This window comes from Danio aesculapii, chromosome 22 (assembly GCF_903798145.1).
Source record: "Danio aesculapii chromosome 22, fDanAes4.1, whole genome shotgun sequence".
Taxonomy (NCBI): Eukaryota; Metazoa; Chordata; class Actinopteri; order Cypriniformes; family Danionidae; genus Danio; species Danio aesculapii.
This window is the reverse complement of record NC_079456.1, coordinates 6,722,071-6,731,998: the sequence shown is the minus strand read 5'-3', so window position 1 is coordinate 6,731,998 and position 9,928 is coordinate 6,722,071.

Sequence of the window (9,928 nt, the reverse complement as noted above, 5' to 3'; positions counted from 1 at the left end):
TATCTTGAATTAAAAAAATATTATGTACTTTACATCATAGCAACGATAAAAGAAATCAGTTATTAGAAATGAGTTATTAAATCTGTTACGTTAAAAAATGTGTTGAAAATATGCATCTTTGCATTAAACAGAAATTGGGGGAAAGGGTCGCTAATAATTCAGGAGGGCTAATAATTCTGACTTTAACTGTATATATGCACAGTTATTTTCCTCCCTGTAAATAAGGAAAGGGAAATAAATACAATAGAATAAATTATGAAACAAACTGTGCTTTAAGCATCTTCACTGTAAGAAAAAAACTTCAGCTACAAAAGTCCTTCAGTTAAGAGCAGTTAGGGATTTTCTCCATTTGTTGTTTGATTCATATTAAAAACAGGCGGCAGGAGGAATATTGCGCTGTCACTTTAAGAATACTGCGGCTCTGATATGGTTTCTCTTTCACATGTCTTTTAAATCTCAACTTGTTTGTTTATTACACAAATGAGGGTTAATATGAATATTTACTAAACACCGCGCTCTGACACAAATGAGCATGTATTTGACCATTAAAGCGCTTGCATTAAGATGGTGTTAGATGTGTGTACTCCGCTCGTCTCCATGGCTAAGCACGCGCACACACAGAAGCATGCGCACTTTTAAACATGAATGATACGAATGTTCATCAATGAATGATGCGCATCCCGTGCTTCAAACGTTACATTACAGTACATGCTTTTAGTAATGTTCACGTGGAACTGAGCTTTGCAGAGCAACAAATGTGTACAACTGGAAAGGGGGCGGTATATGATGCAATAATCGTTTATCTCGATTAATGGTTTTTCATAATCGTTAGAAGCCAAAATCGAAATCGGATTTTCGATTAATTGCACAGCCCAAGCATTGACTATCATGTAATTTTTATTAAGTTAACTGCTTGTCAGTTGTCTGGTTCTTGAATCTGATAGCCATGCATTATTCTGCCGTTAACACCACTCGTAGAGCCTCTTCACCCTTCACCCTTGTGTATTACACCGCCCACATACAGCAACAAGCAGAGGACACTCTACAGTTTGACAAATATTGCTGCTGTTGGACAGTATAATACACTTTTGAGGCTTTTTTTAGTCGAGAATGTAGTTGTTTAGATTGCAACTGCGCAGTTTATTTATTAAGAATAGTGGCTATCCTTATGTCTATAGTGCCTGTCATTGAGCAGACCAAAGACGGTTGATGTTGTCCATCCACAAGATGGCGACAGAGACCGCATAATAAGTCCTTAGAAGAGGAAAAATACAGCGTAATTTTAAATTACAGCTGATCAAATCAGTATTAAACGATCTCTCTCTTTTGTATGTTGTGGTGCTGAATTTATACCATAGTAATTGTAGCGTATTGAGTTTGAGATGGGACTCATCTTAAAGTCTTAAAACCGGAGATGGCCATCTGTTTTTAATGAGTCTCCTATTTTCGCAATCTATATATATATATATATATATATATATACACACATATATACACACATATATACACACATATATACACACATATATAGACATAGTTCATGGGGGTTAGCTTGAACAACGTGATGATCAGAAACTTTTATCAGAGTTTTTTTTTGTATATGCTGAATATTTAACAATCAAAATAATACCAAAATCTTAAAATTATGACACCTACATCAAAAAAAAAAAAAAACAGAAAAAGCAAAACAAATCAAAAGAGTATAGGCTACATTAATATTTGCAAAAGAAAAGAGTTGTTTAAGTATATTCATAGTTCTGGTTGCTTTTCATCTTGAACATCCTTTAAAGGTTCTATCTGTCCATTTATATTTGTGTATAATTACCCAATTTAATTAAAAAGGTTTAACATAAAATAGTTCTTATATATTTTATATAACACACTTTCATTATTTAACAGAATTAATACCTCTATTAATCACATTCTTTCTATTTCATCAGCTTTGCAATAACCAGATTCCTGATAAATATGTTTGTGAATTTTATTTTGTAAGTTTGCTCGAGTGCTATACTAGCATGCAGCAAGTTTGTGTATGTGATTGTTAATTTAGGTGTTTAAGCGAGGATCAAGTATATGTAAGGATCAAGTTTATATGTCTGTGCGTGTGAATGTGGGTGTATGCATGCATCAAGTTTATATATGCGCAAGTTTCATACATGTTTTGAACATAGTAGAGGTTTATATGCGAGTAATTTATAGGTGTAAATGCACGTGTTGATAAGCAAAGTTATTTCAATCCTACATAGCCATCAGTGCCTCATAGCCATCAGTGCCTCATAGCCATCAGTGCCTCATAGCCATCAGTGTTTATTGTCGGTGTCAGGAAGGTGGATGGTGAGGCGACAGGTTGGCTTAAACGTTTATGAAGCCTCATCTTATAACTCTCAGTATGTTCTATTGGGTGGAACAGATTTGATGTGTTACAGGCCCGGATTGGCTAATTGGGAGGACCGGGAGAATTCCCGGTGGGCCGGTCCGTTTTTTGGCCGCGAGGGCCGGTGTCCCTAGCTGCTCGCACTCTCAGCAGTCGCACTTTTTTCATTTATGTATTTATTTGATCATAGCCTCACTCTTTTTATTCATTATTTTACCGCAGCTCTGCTCTTTATTTATTTTCTGGCAGCCCCGCAAGCAAAATGCAGTCTGCAGGTTAATGATGATATAACAATCATTCAACCCCAAACAGCGGCACCTTAGTGAATATATGAATTAAAATAATTAATATTATGAATATTACACCTGCTTAATGAAAATCAGATGATTCACTACATCAATAAATCTGACATAACTTGATCAGAAATCTAAAAAGGGGAGAAAAACATTAAGCCATCAATAGAAAGTAACACTGTGGTCAAAAGAGTCTTGCAGATGACATTGCAATACTTTTTTTCTTCCACACGCACTGACACAACAGTGACATTGTGGTCCAGTGGTCAGCACGTTTCCTTACGACTCTGCCGTTCGGAGTTCGAACCTTACATGAGTAATAAAATTTTAGTTTTTTCTACACTTTAAGTGTTAAGACATATAATACTGTTTGGGTTACTTGTGTAGGTGTACATATTTTATTTTTATTTTTTGTGTGACCACCGTTAAGGACTGGATATATACAAAGAATTTAACACAAAATATATATTCAGATATGAGTTTAAAAATAATATCACCATTATTTTTTTAAAAAGTATATCGCGATATATATTGATATCGAATTATTGTCCAGCCCTATGTCAGCTGCAGATGTGAATGAATGGCAGAAGAAAGTAGTTCCTCATACAAAAGTGTTCTGAGGTTCTCCGTGTTTGATTTTTATTTTTTTATATACACAATTATGCCATTGAACTGTTGTATAAATGCAAGATCACACGAGTAGCAGTGCGATGTGGCTGGCTGTATATTGTCACTTGTGGAACACTAAGGCCATAACCGTACGTTCACACCAAAAGCGGCGAGAGCGTCAAAGTAGCCGGAAGTCATTAAATTTCAGACCTGGGAACGACCTGGGAACTTTGGTTCCGACCACAGTTGTTCCCAAGGGTTTGATTATTGCGGTCGCCGGATTTACAATGTTTTCTTACAGGAACATGCATTAAATAAGTTACTGGCGAGTTACTGATGTGCATTAATGTTTTATTTATTTATCTTTAAAAGAGCGGTAATCTCATGCGACAGTACAAAACAGTTTTGCTGCTTCAGGATATTTCAGACATTGGATAATTAAGTGGAAAATAATTAATAAAAGCAATTTTTTAATTTTTTATTAAATAATTAACAATATTATTAGCCCCTTTAAGCCAAATTTTTTTTTCAATAGTCTACAGAACAAACCATCGTTATACAATAACTTGCCTAATTACCCTAACCTGCCTAGTTAACCTAATTAACCTATTTAAGCCTTTAAATGTCACTTTAAGCTGTATAGAAGTGTCTTGAAGAATATCTAGTCAAATATTATTTACTGTCATCATGACAAAGATAAAATAAATCAGTTATTAGAGATGAGTTATTAAAAGTATTATGTGTAGAAATGTGTTGAGAAAAAAATCTGCTCTTCGTTAAACAGAAATTGGGGAAAAAATAAACAGGGGGGCTAATAATTCTGACTTCATCTGTGTATATATATAATTTCCAAGTTAATTAATTTCTTATACTAAGAGCAACACAGTTAATTTGATTATTAATATTTTTCCCCCAGATAACAAAGAAGATACCTTGATGCCTAAAGCCTTATCAGACAATGTATGAAACCAATCAAAAGGTATGGTCATGAAAAAAATCTTTTTTTTTATGTGAGACCATAATGAAGTAGCTGTACTATCTCAATATGCTGTCATGCAGATAGCTGAGCTTTTAAGCAACAATAAAACAAGTTGAATGATTATTTGATGTAAAGCTATTATAGGAAGAAAATTGTACCTGTTACTCTGCATGTGATGCATTCATGCTAAGCTGTTCCCACAATGACTGGTCATTTAATCATCTGTAGCTGTTGTTCTTGAGTCAGATCAGAGTGACGTGGCACTTTTCCAGAAAGACGTGAATTTGTGTTCAATTAAAAAACCATCTAATGTGCCACAGACTGACTGACTACACTCGTTTAGCACATTTATAAGACTTTAGTGTTATTTAGCTTTTGTGTTTTCTTCTATTATTAAATGTGTTATATTTTTGTGCTACATTACATGACTTTTATTTTATCTATCTATACTTTGTATCTGAATATTTTCTAATTATCTTTGGATTATCTGTTGCTCTGAATGTGAAATCTGTCACTCTGGGAATTATTTGGACTTTTTTACTTTTGTTTATACTATAAAGTGTCTTTATGCTGTCCTACATGACTGCCTTACTGTATTTTCCATCTATATTTTGTGTTATTGTAGCCCTCAAGCTTCCGTTAGGACATGTTTGTCCAAAATCATTTTATTTAGAGTTATAATTTTTTACAAATAGTTGCCTTAATCTAAGCTGTTCCTCCCTTGGCTTCTTTTTCAAAGTTTACACCATGAGAACAAAAAAGAGGACTCGATTTAACATTAAGTGGTCAGAAAATAACCTTCCTTAATCTTTCCCTTTGGGCAAAATGTCCACCTATAGCAGAGGAATGGGAAATACTGAACTCTATACATTATTTGTCTAATAAAACAAGGCAGTGCAAATAAAACATAAACTTAAATGAAAGTCTGAGTCTGTGCAACATGCTCAGTGTGTCAAACACACACTCTCTCACATACACACCCACCACCCCCCAAAAAACACATTTGAAAACTATTGCCATTTACTTTCTATTGCTATTATTGATATTTTTAGATTTTTAAACAAACATAAGCCAGAATATTTCACCAAAGTCAACCAGTTTTTAGATTTTGCATGTCTGAACTTGCTAGAATTCTTTTTGATTTGCACACACATACACATACACACAAACCACCAAACAGCGCCCCCCAACGAGCCAATAGCCGCATTTCCACTATCGGGCCAGTGCGAGCCAGGGCTTTAATCGGGCCAGGCCGGGCCAATAGCCCGGGAGGTTGAGAAATGAGGCCGAAATCATGTCACGTTTCCACTGTCGGGCTAGTTGCTCGCAGCGTGTCACGCAAACACCGCCCCCAGAACGTCCCCCGAATCAAACGTCACACAACCCGTCACACAACCCGCCCACTTCAGCGGGAACAAAAAACTCAAATTATAACCACAGACACAACCTGGCATCACTACGAGAGCTGGAAGATGGAGAACACCGAAGCGATTGCTTTTTTACTGTTTGTGGTCTGTTGGTGTAAGGCCAGACAGCGATCCCTGGATAAGGACATTCGAGTTCGGCGGCATTTACTTCGAACACAGATTTTGGCTGCATCCATTTTTTCTTCTTCTTAGTGAGTTGATCAAGCGCGATAGCAAAACAAATGTAAGGGAAGAAAGCATCTTGTCTCCTCTTTACCTGACAGGAAAACTCCGCCTTTGTACGTAACCCCGCCCCGAAGCCCCAGTTGGCCCTCCTTGGCCCAAGGTATTCGGCGGGCCGAAAAAGGCCGGACGCTGGCCCCAAGGAAGCCCCGCTTTGGCCCGATTACGCCCCGGAAGTGATAGTGGAAACGCGACTGGCCTTGGCTCGCCCTGGCTCGCTCGCTTTAGGCGCGATAGTGGAAACGCGGCTATTGACTACTACAGTCAAAACAAAATCGGAGTGATTTAAGACTACTTTTTGTTTTCGACTTGAACACACGCAAAAAAAATAGGACTTGATTCAGCTTGATTCTTCTTTGAGTCCAACTCCATAATTTTTACCATTGGAAATTAATAACTGAATAATTAAATATAAATTTATAACATCAATATATCAGAAAAATGCAAAAAGTGATAGATTTTATGTGATCAAAGACATGGGATATGAGATATTTGGTAAAATATATATAATAATAATAAATTGGAATCACACTCAAGGCTTTTGTGGACAAAAATGTCCACGAGGGAAAGATTAAGGGCTGCAATACAACGGGTGCTTGAGGGTTAAATGAATTTTTGTGTGTGTCACTCAAATCAGATGTGAATGTAAAATTTGCAAATTTGATATGCTGTTGATGATTAATCACTTAGGTTACACTTTACTTGAAGAGAGTGTTCATGAACATATGCATGCTTATGACAACTGTCATTAAGGCCATTATTTTTATAAATGGGGTTTTCCCTGCTTTTGTTTTTAAAAGATCTCTGTCCTGTCTGTGCAAAAAGGCACTGTGAGGCATGTTGTGGGCACTGCGAACCAACAGGCAGTTTTTTATGCTGGGTTCACACCAAATGGGGAATTAAGTATTTGCACGAGTAAACTGCATACAAATCAATGCAAACTTAAGAACAGAGGCAGATTGCTGTCCCGCAGGACATGCGTTTGCCGCTGATGTGCGGAATTTTGTGTCATTTGCTTCCATGTTTATTGTGAACGCAGCTGTGTTGGTCAATCAAAAAGGATAAAACCCCGTGCACGTTGACATCATGAGGTGAAAACTCCAGTTGTAGTGTCCACATGACCACAGGGTACCCGGAGTGAAAAATCTTCACACTGGCTGGAGTTATCAGAACGTTTCGGATTCATTCTCCTCACAGTGCGTTTTTGTGTTGACAAATAGTGAAACCGTGTAGAAAAAAAGTGCAGTTTTGACAATACCCATGTTCGTTTGGACATGGCCTAAGTGTCATTCGGTCAGTTATGTCATTTCAAATGCAAACGTGACATTGTTTGAGATGTTTTTGTCATGATTATGTGTGAATGTCAATTTAATTTGGAGCACTAATGTTTTTAAGAAAACTTCAGAGAGATAGAGTCGTTTTCTATGCTCATACACTAGGTGGCGCTCCAGAAACATATCTTCAGTCTTTTCTGTCAACGAATGAGGTAACTAAGAATATTAATGTCAATAACAACAATAAATAAATTCTTTAAAGAAATAATTCACCCAAAATTGACTATTTTCTGCAATCCATACAAGGATGTACAAGGATATACAATAGTGAAACCGTGTAGAAAAAAAGTGCAGTTTTGACAATACCCATGTTCGTTTGGACATGGCCTAAGTGTCATTCGGTCAGTTATGTCATTTCAAATGCAAACGTGACATTGTTTGAGATGTTTTTGTCATGATAACCTGTCTTTTTTTTTTGCAAGACAACATAACTTGTCATAAATCTGTCATAAACATGATTGTTGCGAGGCCATTATAATGGAATATCTTGAATATTCCCTTTTTCCAGTGGAGCATTGAATTTGAATGAATATTTCTCAGTAAAAGTGTCAATAATCTGTCAAACAAGTGTAAAACAGCGTCATTAATTAGCATTTATTAACATTTTAACAACAAATTTAATTTGTACCACTTTAGTAGAGGTCAATAAAACTGTTAATGATGCTATGCTAAAACTGCTAATGATATAACATTCATTCATTTTCCTTCAGCTTAGTCCTTTTTTCATGAAATGGTCACAAAATTCCATCTGACCCAGCCGTTACTCAAACCAGTGACCTTCTTGCTGTGAAGTGACAGTGCTAACCACTGAGCCACCATGCCGTCCTCATATCTAATTCATGACACAATTATAATGGCCTCATAACAATCATGTTTATGACAGATTTATGACAAGATATGTTCTCTTGGTGATATTTTCATGACAAAGCCAAAAGGTTGCGATGCATTTGCTTATGTCAAGTTGTCATAACAAAGACATGTTAAACAATGTCATCTATGTATTTAAAATGATACTGACGGCTGTCTTACGCATAAATCTCATTCATATTCATAACACATCATGTCACGATTATAAAGGTTTCATGATAGTCTTATTAACACCCCCTTCAAGTAAAGGGTTACATTACTTTTGTGTGGCCTTACTAATGACTGTTATTGCATTTTATTCAAGTCAGATTGAATCAATGATATGTGCTGTTTTGAGCTGAGTGCTTAATGTTCACATCGTGCTGTTACTGGAAAAAAAAAACAATAAACCATTCAAAAGACAAATTGTTTTAGCCATTGTCTGGTTTCTGTTCATCTCACACAGTACAACCGAAAAGACACTCAGAAAGTCTTACTCTATATAAAGTAATGAAGTCAGAATAAAACAAATTTATACTTAATAAATAGTAAATATAAAACAAATGACAATTAATCCAAATATACAACAACTTGGAGAATAAAAATGTTCAGAAAACTTGCTTGTATTACAATTACCCAATCAAATACTGTTGTGTTGTTTGGAGCAGTGCCAATACATTTTATTTTAGTTTGGGAATTATGTGTGAATGTCAATTAAATTTTGAGCACTAATGTTTTTAAGAAAACTTTAGAGAGAGAGAGTCGTTTTCTATGCTCATACACTAGGTGGCGCTCCAGAAACGCATATCTTCAGTCTTTTCTGTGAACGAATGAGGTAACTAAGAATATTATTGTCAATAACAACAATAAATAAATCCTTTAAAGAAATAATTCACCCACTGCAATCTATACAAGGTGACATTTTACATTTATAAATATGTTATTTTGCTGAAACTGTGGATCGTTGGTGATTTATAAAATTGACGGCACTTTGAGAGTAAATAAAAATCACATACAGGCATGAAATACAAATACCCACGGCAAGCAATCAGGTAATGCAAGAAACTTAATATTCTTCATTCATTTATTCATTTTCTTTTCAGCTTAGTCCCTTTATTAATGTGGGTCGCCACAGCAGAAGGAACCGCCAACTTATCCAGCATATGTTTTACACAGCGGATGCCCTTTCAGCCACAACCCATCACTCTCATTCACACATACACTACGGACAATTTAGCTTACCCAATTCCCCTATAGCGCATGTGTTTGGAAACCCACGGCAAAACGGGGAGAACATGCAAACTCCACACAGAAATGCCAACTGAGGCTCGAAGCAGCAACCTTCTTGCTGTGAGGCCACAGCACTACCCACTGCGCCACCATGGTGCAACTTAACATTATTTACAACATAATCGCCTAAGTGAGAACATAAATACATTTACATATTGTAGTGATATTATAAACAGAAGCAGATTGCAGTAACTTGAACATGCACTCTGTATTAAAGCATTAATTTTAAAGCTTTATTGATTCTATAATTATTCATAATTATTAATAATTAGTTTGTTTGTTTTTTGACAGCGTCTGTACAATATACACTTGTGACCCTTGTTGCTCAAAGCTGTATAAATGTTTGCTATTATTTTTTTTTTTTCAGCAGAAGAACTTGTATTAGCAAATAAAATGCAACAATTAAATGTACACATTGTTAGGCTTATGGCTGAGCAGTGTATTGGCATAGGCATAAATTATAAAAAAAAATGTTTAAATATCTGTTTCCTTTGATTTCATGTCAGCCTTGTTTTGTCAAAATCTTTTTTTATTTATTTTTTATTATTATAACA